The following is a 10,523-nucleotide window of genomic DNA, read 5'->3' on the forward strand; positions in this document are numbered from 1 at the left end:
GACCGCAGCAGGTTCAGCATTTATCTTAAACAAGAAACACAAATATGAAAACTGCCTGCAGTGAAGTCTCAGGTTCGTTTCACTTCAATTTTATTCATATAGCACCAAATCACAACAAGCAAGTCGTCCCAAGGTGCTTTGTATTGTAAAGACCCTACAATAATTACAGAGAAACCAAACCAGTCAAAAATGACCCCCTATGAGCAAACGCCGGGTGAGAGTGGGAAGGAAAAACTTCCTTTTAACAGGAAGAAACCTCCAGGATATCCAGGCTCAGGGAGGGGCAGTCATCTGCTGTGACCGGCTGGGGGTGGGGGGGTGGGGGTCAGCTTTGCCCAAACAGTAACAGAGAAGAACAAATAATGTGAGATGGCTAATGGCAGCTCCATGTTCATGTGGATGACCCAGAAAAACATGTGAAACAAACATAAGAAATTGGCATTTCACTGAAATTCAACTTGGATCCTTTTTATTGTTAACGACTGATTAAAAATTGAATGTCTGTGAAATTTTTTTTTGGCTTTTAAAGCAGCTAATATCACCGCGTTAGCACAAAGAAGAGGGCTGCAGGCCCCTGACGACGAGCAGAGACACCCGGCATCACCCGGCAGGAAGAAGACGCCGAAAATGGAGTAAAGTTCAGCCCAGAGAACGTGAGATGATCCATCCACAGCACGATGGATCATCTCAGATCATCCCGGGGACGTGTGGGGCTGAGGTTGTGCAGAGTCGCTTCCGGGGTGAACCTTGGTGCGTTTTGGCTGCCGCTACCCTGGATGTTTGTTTGTTTATTTGTTTGTGTTTTATTGTTTATCTTGTAAGGTGACCTTGGTGTCCCGAAAGGCGCCCAGAGACAAAATGTATTATTATATTTATTATTATTACCCCACAACAAGCTTGTTTCACTCACAGGAGGAAATGAATTGAGACAGAGGAGGACTGTTTCAAACTGAATCAGCCAAAGCTACTCGAGGAGAGCCCAGAATAAAAATATGGAGCTGGAAACGGCGGACGAGTGGTTAAATCAGACATAAATAAATTACAAAAAAAAAAAAGAACTGAAAACATAAAAGTGACAGATATATTTGTCAATGCTAACTGCGAGACAATAAAATAGCAAATATACCAAAAAGTAAATGATAAACTTTTGAAACATAATTCAGGAAGAGGTTTAAGAGTCAGCTAAAGGCAAAAAGCGAAAGGATGTGTCTTTCTGTAAGGTGAACTTTTAAGATTATTTTCTGCAAACTTTTTTTTTTCTTTAAAGGAAACCGTTTGTGTGAGTGTGCGCCTGGCACGGTTAGACTGTAATTGTTGCGCCTGGAGTAAAAGATGAAAAGATTACACTTTTGACACAAAGAGCAGCGGATCACACTCTCAGAGGATTTTCACATCAGCACACAGGGAGGAAGTCACATGCACTTCATATTCCTGTCAAGTAAAAACAGATGCAGCAGCAACAATCTCAACTCTGCACAACGTCAGCCTCACACGGCCCCAAACATGGCAACCAGGCAACACAACACAGCTGCGATCGGACGCCGCTCCACTCCTGCGATTCGTCAGCTGGGTGCATGAAACGGTACCAGCCTGAAGGAAGTCAGAGTTGTTTTTCATGACAGAGGTGTGAAAACAGTTCAACACTCTTTGCAGGTTAGCACACTGAGCTGCTGGTTATCAGTGCAGAATCAGTCCAGCAGATTCATCAGTCAGAGCAGGAGGTGTGATGTTTCCTCACATCCTGACCCAAATCCTCGCGTCTCTGCGGGCCGGACCGGCTCTGCCTTCTGATCTCCTGATAACCTAGCTCATGACCCCTGAGACTGAGTTTGTGGCTAAGAGGCTAACACTAATGTGTGCATTTATGATAACTGTTCAATACTTCAGTATAACTTAAACAGGAGCGTTACTGAGCTCCAGCTGGAGTGTTGTTCAGTGTTGTCATCGCCATGAGATGAACTGGTTTCTGCAAATGACGATCTAATCCGATCATCATTTTTAAACTGACAACTGTAGTCTGGATCAACAGTTTCAGGCTCTCTGAAGGTCTTTCGGTTTTTGGCTGAAGCACTAAAAGTCAGTGGCAACAGGTCGAGGGAGTGATGAACCAAAGGGTTCGAATCATCATCAATATGTATGGAGGAGGTCAGGAGAGAGGTCTGCAGCCATCTGTGAAACATGGAGGAGGCTCTGTCGTGGCTTGGTGCTGCATTTCAGCCAATGGCGTTTGAGATCTCGTCAAAATTGATACAATTCTGCAGAAAAGTACCATCAGATTTTGATGCAACATGCAACAACATCTGAGAGAGCAGAAGAAAAGGCAGGAACATCCAAAGAAGAGCTCTGAATGTCCCTCAAGAAGCCTGGAGACCTGTTCCTGCAGACTGCTTAAAGAGAGGACAGAGAGCTGCCTCACTGGTGCTCACACAAACACCGACTGTACAAACTCTGTTTCTGCCGCATGTGCTGCATTTCCACGTTTCAGTAAATCACTGCACAACTTTTCCTCAAACTGCAGACCCCACTGACTCATCTACCTTCACAAGCCAAACTGTTTTCATTATAATTCAAGCTGATTCGTTCTTAAGAGCTCCAACAGATCCACGTCCTCTAAAGTTAAGCTAATAAATCCACAAACCTCTCAGTTTCAGTGGCTTCCTGTTGTGTTACGGTGTGCACACTTCACTGTAATCTATTACTTTAGGTGTGTTATATAAAGGCATACAGGACCACAGAAATAAAACACAAATTTTCACCAAAACAGCAACAGATGTGGTTTAACCCACGCTATCTTCATGCCTCATCACCCTCTCACCCTCCTTCCTTCCTTGGTTTCAATCATACGCTAATATGTAAATAACTGAATCAAGAGCAGCGTCAGCGCTGTGACAAACAGGGGGTCTGATTCTACTTACTTTTCCTAAGAACGCCCCTTCCTGGGCAAAAGGGGGAAGATTAATGGAAAAACATAGATTTCTTATTTTCTTAATTCAGCTAAAGTTTGTGTCCTTGTTTAATGTAAGTGCTGCGTTAGCGTGAATGCCGTGGCTTCCCCGAGTCAAAGGCAGCACGCAAACAGAAACTAAAGCACATCAATCAGTTCTTACTGAGATGCAGCGCTGCAAACATTACCTCATACTAAACTAGCTTTAATATTCCCAGAAAGCCCCTGTAATGGCTTTAGAAAGCTGCACTTCTATACAAAGTTCATCTAAACCACCATCCTTTAAACCACCAGCTCAAAGAAGGAGTCACTGCATCATAAACCGGCACCAACAAACAGACCTGAGCTGCACAATTCAGTAAGTCCAATAAAATCACTAAAGTCTGGGTGGAACCATATGAAATAACTGTGACTGACACCCTATTACAATGGCAGGTTTTTGGGATGCAAAAAAAAAAAAAAAACTGAGGCCAAGAGAAATCACTTCGGGACTTTTTCCACCTCTAATGTGACCTTTAACCTGCACAACTCAACTGAAAAACACCTCGAGATCATTTAGGCAGAAATTTTGGGTACGAGTCTGTCAGTGAGGGCGTCTCCTGTGCACCGCCCTCTTCAGGTCCCCCTACAGACCTCCAGCTGGACTCAGGTCTGGGCTGTGGGTCTTTCCAAACCTTTAATCTGAGCTTTGGGTCGCGGCTGTGCTGAAAGGTGAAACCCCGCCTCATCTTCCTAACAGATGCCTGAAGGTTGTGCGCTAAAAATGACCTGCATTTCAAACTGTAACTCCCTCCACTTCACTAAAGCTCCGGCTCCACCTGAAGAAAAACAGCCCCAAAACATGATGCTGCCACCCCTGTGCTTCACCACAGGGGTGAAGTTCAACCTTGGTCTCATCAGACCAGAACACATTTTCCCAATGCGTTTATCTCCACTGTGTCCCACAGTTTATCTAATGCCTTTCAAATTATTTAATGTGCTTCTCCTGACCAACTCTGCAGACTTCTGCTATAAGCTGCTATATAAACTACTATTCAGCATGAATTTGAATGGGATTGGCAGGAAGTGACAGCATGGCAGTGTTGCCAACTTAGCGACTTTGTCACTAGATTAAGCGGCTTTTCAGACCCACCCAGCGATTTCTTTCCCCAAAAAGTCTACATTTTTTACATTTTAATAGCACAGCTGTGAGTCTTTTGTTATGGAGGGAAAAAAAGCATTGACTTATTTGAGGAGCTTTATTATTTAAATATGCCAATAGTTTATTTTTGAGCAATTTCTCATGTACATCTACGTGCCCATGTGATATTTGGGACATGCAGCTTTGACTCAGAGGTGCCTTTTTGTTTATACCTTTTGGGAAGAAAAAAATAGAGATATATATCGTATATTGCCAATTCAGCTAAAAACATATCGAGATATTCTTTTTGGTCCATATCGCCCAGCCCTACTGTGCACCATCTCTGGATCCAGGAGATGATTTCTTTTTGAGCATATGAACACAGTTGATTTTATTCTCAAAATGCCAAATTAAAACAAACATACTTCACTAAAATATGTTCTGTTAATGTGGCCCTGACACTCCTTCAATGGCTGACGAGCTGGGATTTACTGGACCCTGAATGCAGCATCAGGACACGGGATAATACAGATGGTTCCTGAACACATCTCTCCCGTCTGTAATTCCCAAAGGGACAAACAAAAAGAAAAAGTCGAGAAAAAAAATAGCGATTAAGTTTCCCGTTTTAAACTGGGCTGTTTTTCAGTTTCAAAGCGACAAACTTTGACTTTTTTAACCTCTGACCGCGGCTCTCACACCCCGCGGGCTCATTCTGAAGTCCAGGCTTTAGTTTAACATAAAAATCTGCAAGTTAAAGAAGCGACGACTCAAAGCGTGATTAAAGTGGGAGTGAGTGGGACTCCCACGCAGTCCTACCTCCAACACGACTCTGCGGTTAAAACGGCCCTCCGTGCCGTGGCCTGAGATTAGTCACAGCTCGGGCCTGCGAGCAGGAAAACGGCTCTGCAACAAGCCGTTCCCCTCCCAGAGCGGCTTATCCTCGGATCCGTGCGGGTTTAGAGCCGTTTTTACCGCACAGAGCCGAAGTACGGAGAAAACACCCAAACCAAAGCAGCACAACTTTTTCTTTTCCCAACCGTGGGCGACTTAGCTGGAACCCAACTCCGCGATCAATCATTTCTACTCACCCGGTGTTGTTGGTTCGCAGGGAAAACTTGCGCCTTTATAACCGACTACAGCGCCATAAAGCCGGGAAGTTATCCCTCCCACGATCCTAGAAGTCTCGACTTTAGACGCCTTTAATCCAAGAATCCTGTCCTGTGCTCGGTCCGTGTTATTATCATGGGCGGGGGAGAGAAGCAGAGCAGGGAGTTCCTGTCCCTGAAACAGGGAAACTCAACAGGAAACCGAGAGAGCTGCCGTGCTGGACTCCTCCGCTAGGGCCGAAACTCCGAGGATAAAAGGTACCGCCGGAGGAATGCGCTGTAAGAGCCGTCAGCTATGGAGATCAGTTAGTGCCAACAAGAACCTGCTCAAAGTATGGAGGGCCGTTAGTGCCACAAGGCACAGCCAGCAAGAGCTAGAAGAATAGAGAGTGATTGGTGCCAAAAGGTGCTGCTGGAGGAATGTGCTGTAAGAGCCTGTCCGGCTGTGGAGGGCGGTTAGTGTCGCAAGGCACAGCCAACAAGGCCCTGCCTGTTGTATGGAGAGCAGTTAGTGCCACAAGACACAATCTACATAAACCTCCCCAAAGTATGGATGATGATTTCTGCTATAAGGTGCAGCCAGAAGAATGCAGTATAAGAGCCTTTATATATGGAGGGTGGTAAGTGCCACAAAGTACTGCCAGCAAGAACTACCCTAAACTATGCAAAGCACATATGGATATGGAAGGTGGTTAGTGCACAAAGGTGCCACAGACAAGACCCTGTTCTAAGAGTAGAAGGTGGTTAATGCCTAAAGGTATCACCAGGAAAATGCAAGGTGCAGTCAAATGAATGCACTGTAAAAAAAAAAAAAAAAAAAAAAAAACCTGCTTAAGTATGGAGGGTGATTATTGTCACGAGGAGCTATCAGGGGAATGGGCTAGTGATGGGAAGTTTGGCTCTTTTCAGAGAGCCAGCTCTTTAGACTCAGCTCCCAAAGATGAGCCAGCTCTTTGGGCTCCAAAAACAGCTCTTGTTATCATTTGTAGCCTCATATTATAGCCTACATGAGCAAATATTAATGGTTTATGTGCTGAGAAGCCTTTTTGTCTTTAGTCTTTTTATGCTAAATTTTATAACTTTTTTTTTTGTGAATTTGTCCTGTTCATTCTTACATTTGTTTAACAAATAAACTTTTAATGAAGCAGGACAAACAAACACACACTGTAAACAAATCTACGATATCAAGAGAAGAACCAAACTTTTAATCTTGAAACTAGGGATGTTCCTGGCAACTAATTTTTTAGTGGACTAAACAAGGAAAAACAATTAGACTAACTGACTAGTTTGAAACTAAGAAACATTTGGATATCAAGTTAAATTTTAGGATTGTTTAAAGGACAATGACAAAAACTGTCTAAACAAAAGCATCTGAAACCATTAACCACATTGTTCAATGAATTAATCAAACTTTAAATGCTGCTTAACTGTGTGGCACCACATGTCGTGCATTAGGAACACTGCATTATACTCCAGACATTGAAGAACTTATAAATTGATGTTAAATGTATAAAAACGTGTTACTGCCAATGATGTTTATGTGTCATTAAAGTATGAGAAAATAACATCCAAAAAATGAATAAATTGCGACTTAAAAGTGTGTAAAATTATGAATGATGCTTGTTGTTCTACAATTCATGACACGCCACAAAACAATACAATACAAACTACGGGCATCACTCATATTCACGTCTTTTCGCTGTCTGCACCTGAACTACGCACGTGCACTGTCATGTGGAGCTGTGGCATAGAAAACACTCAGAAACATGGGAAATCACTGTGTGGCAGAACACTGGGACACGTGCAGATGTCCATAAGCTGTGGTGAAGAAGAGCGAGCATAAAGGGAGCCTTAGGTCATTTCAAATGTACCTTTTCTATCAGCAAACACACAAAGTGTTTGTGTGCGGTTTGTCATACAGTGTATCTGCGAGCTGAAGGATGAGGGAGAAGTTCCCTCAGAGGTGGAGAAAGATGGAGGGAGGAGGACTGGAGAGGAAGCAGAGGTTAGATTTAAAGGGAAGGACTGCTCAGGGAAGTTTAAAGAAACCTCATGTTTGAATCAGATACTGGATCTGTATATGACTCAACGTGTTTTTTTAATACTGTGAAATGTCCCACAAAACAAACTGAGGTGACTCCTACTTTAAACCCTGACTGAGGCAAAGTAAAAATAAAGTGTGTATTCTCTTTATTATTATTGCTTTATTATTATATTAATATAGCAAGAGGTCCACTTAGTTTTGTGCAAAAACAGCTGGTAGAAATGTCTTCCAAAAAGATACTTTTTACTTTCTTCCTTTGAGTGCATTTCAGAGCCTGCGTACTTTTACTTTAGTAAAGAAGTTGAAGCAGTGCTTCAGCTTTTACTGGAGTATTTTTTAGCACAAGCATCTGGACTTCTACTTAAGTAAAGCGTGTGTGTGCTGTTGTGACCTCTGATGACAGGCTAGCTAACATCATAACGTCACTATAGTTATGGTTGCATTCAACATTTAAAAAAAAAAAGACGCATGAATTATAGAAATACAGAAAATATAGAAATAAATCTAATCTGAATATGTAACCTGAAGAAAAAAAAGAGTGAGTCTGCAGTGTCACTGGCAGCTCTCTGACGCCTCATTGCGCTTCGGCTGAGCTGTGAGCAGCATCCACAGATTCTCCCGTCACCATTTGGTTTCCCATGTTTAGACCTTGGAGCACCTTTAATTTCTATTTGGACCAGCATCACTGACAGCCCAGCACATTAATTAGACAATTATCTATACATATGATGTGTATATGGTGTTGCTTCTTTCAACAGGAACTTGAGGTGTAACTACGCTGATATATCTGATATCTTTTAAAGATGCTGTCAGAAACCAGCTGAGAAGTTTTGTGGTGATATTTTGGTGTCTATGTTTTGCTTTCTCAGCTGCTTGAGATGCGTGTTTGAGATGAATCAGTAACAACTCCAGATCTTGATTCCAACCACTTAAGAGGGCATTGACTTAATTTTGAATCTGACTCATTTCCAGCAGAGGGGATCAAACCCGTGGCCTCAGTGCCGAGTGACTATGGACATCTTTATGGAGGATTTCTGGTCACTGAGGCCTTTGTGGTCCCTGCTGCTTACTGGAATGATATGTGAGCAATCAAACATCATGTAAATCAATTTCTGATTGCTTTACAGTAGTTACATATATGCTATATATTCAGAGTAGCATAAAAACTTTGAGTTTTTGGGACTTTCAGGCTTTGTTGATTCTTGGTTTGTTTAATGTTTATATTTTCTTCAGTGTGTTTCATTTTGTTCCTGCTGGCTTCAGGTGTAATTTGGCCTCAGTGTTCTCTCCTCTTGAGTTGAGTTGCTTCATGTGTCTGTTTTCCCCTTTAGTTTTTACACTTCCTGCCTTATTTTGTGAGTTAATTGATGGTTGTGCTTCGCTTTTAGTTTTGCTTCCTCGACTGAGTTCAGTTGTCTCGTTGTCCCGGCTGTGCCCACTTCCCCCTAATCACCCTCCTGTGTATTTATAGCTGCTGTCTCCTCCACCCCAGTGTTTCCCAGCTCTAGTGAGTTTTTGAAGTTTTAGGTTGCAGGAAGTTTATAGTTTTCATTTTCCCTTTCTTGAGCTTTATGTTTGGCCTTTTGCACTGCCTGCTAATGGCCTGATAAAATGGCTAATACATCTATATTTAGGTTTGTGATACTGATTGTATTATTGCATTATTTAACTCAATTCCTGCACACATGTATCTGCACAAGTTTGACTTATTTATTTCTGTCCCCAACATCTATACAGACATATGAGAAGTCCTTCCATGGATGAAAGACATAAAAGTGTGACAGAATATAACTGACTTCATTGTGGACGGATCACAAGCTCAAAGGAACTCTGAAACTCTGCTGCCCTCTGCTGGATATATTCAAGAATGAACCAAAAGCAGCAGTTGAGCTGTAAAAACACAGAAGAAGATTTGATGGTATGTAGATATGGTTAATGTATAATATGGAGTCTGTGTGGGGGTAGAGAAACTTCTAAATTAAGTTCCTGTTTTTTTAAACTCGTTAAATATGAATGCTGTACAAATCACTGTCATCAGATCAGGGTGAAGTTAATTTTATTGATTGTATATTTAATTTTGGTGATAAATAGCCAACAAATGTAACTGATCATGTTTGTTACCTGTGCTCTGTTAGCTGCAATTCCAGCAATTAAAAACAAACAAACACTTGGTTGCAGATTAGGACAAACAAAACTGAATAATAAAGTCATATTATTCACCAACAGATGAGTTCTGAATGTGAACCCAGATGTGGAGTGACCACAGAAGTGATGGAGCTGTTTGTGCACGCGTTAGAAACTACAGCAGCAGCTTATCTTGAGTCTGTGGCTTCTGTGTAGCATCGAATTTGCTGCAGAACTCAAAGATAATGTCTCTTAGTCTCACATCTTCCTTCTTTACTTATTAGTGAAATTAAACTAAAACTCGTTTAATATGTCCAAAAAGCTGAGAATAAATAACTCCCGAAATGAAATGGGCAAAAAATAAAAAGACAGGAGTGAGAAGGAACATTTTCTACTGTAATCTGGTGCTTATTAAACACTACACACTGTTTAAGCTGCTGTACATCCAGCTGTACCGTCATTTGATTCATTGCTTTACTGTTCACTTGCATCTCTTAGTCCTGATCCCAGTTCCCAGGTGCTTTAATTAATCCCTCAGTGTCCCATCCTCCTGTTTCATTTGTGTGAGTGCTCTGCTTCCTTTGTCTCGTCTGCTGTGATTTAGCTGTCTTGTTCTCCCCATCGTTTGTGTGCGCGTGCGTCCTTTAGCATCAGCCCACAGTTAAACTCAGCCTACATTTGGGTCCTGACTCCTCACACTCAACTCATAACACTGACAGCGAGCTGAAACTCCATCATCGAGTGAATGATCAGACTCACTATGAGGCACCTCGTACCTGCGTTCTTTTTCATTATTAATACTGTTAATGGCTTCTTTAGCTATTAATAAGTTATAATGAAGTTTGTTGTTTTTAAGTGATGGATTGCAGCATAAAGATTTTTTATCTGCACTGATATGTTTGTTTAATCTGTCTGATTTTAAAAGAACTGCACACTGCAATTGACTTTGAATGAGGACTGCTTGCTCACACACTGTTTTACAGGCTTTGACTGCTTCATGCTGTTTTTACATTGTTTGAGCGAACAAGACCTCTGCAGTCGAGATTAAATATATGAAACCACAGAACAGCTATATTTGAATGTTTCATGCTAAACTCACAAATGTCTGTAACTGAAACTGCTATATGAGACGTTCCATGTAAAATCAACCAGTGTCTCCTACCTGACTGCTGCAGAAACTGCTGA

The 10,523-nt window shown here is 41.9% G+C and overlaps 1 protein-coding gene across 2 annotated transcripts in view; it reads right to left on the minus strand.

The window, feature by feature from the left end:
- cyfip1 (cytoplasmic FMR1 interacting protein 1) overlaps positions 1-5,418 on the minus strand; it is a 38,827-nt gene extending 33,409 nt beyond the window's left edge. For both annotated transcript variants that reach the window (XM_030728300.1, XM_030728301.1), the window contains exon 1: positions 5,153-5,418. The gene's annotated coding sequence lies outside the window, so the exon portion shown is untranslated. The remainder of the gene's footprint in view (positions 1-5,152) is intronic.
- Between the last annotated feature and the right edge of the window lie 5,105 nt (positions 5,419-10,523).

Source organism: Archocentrus centrarchus, chromosome 4 (assembly GCF_007364275.1).
Source record: "Archocentrus centrarchus isolate MPI-CPG fArcCen1 chromosome 4, fArcCen1, whole genome shotgun sequence".
In the NCBI taxonomy this organism is placed as follows: domain Eukaryota; kingdom Metazoa; phylum Chordata; class Actinopteri; order Cichliformes; family Cichlidae; genus Archocentrus; species Archocentrus centrarchus.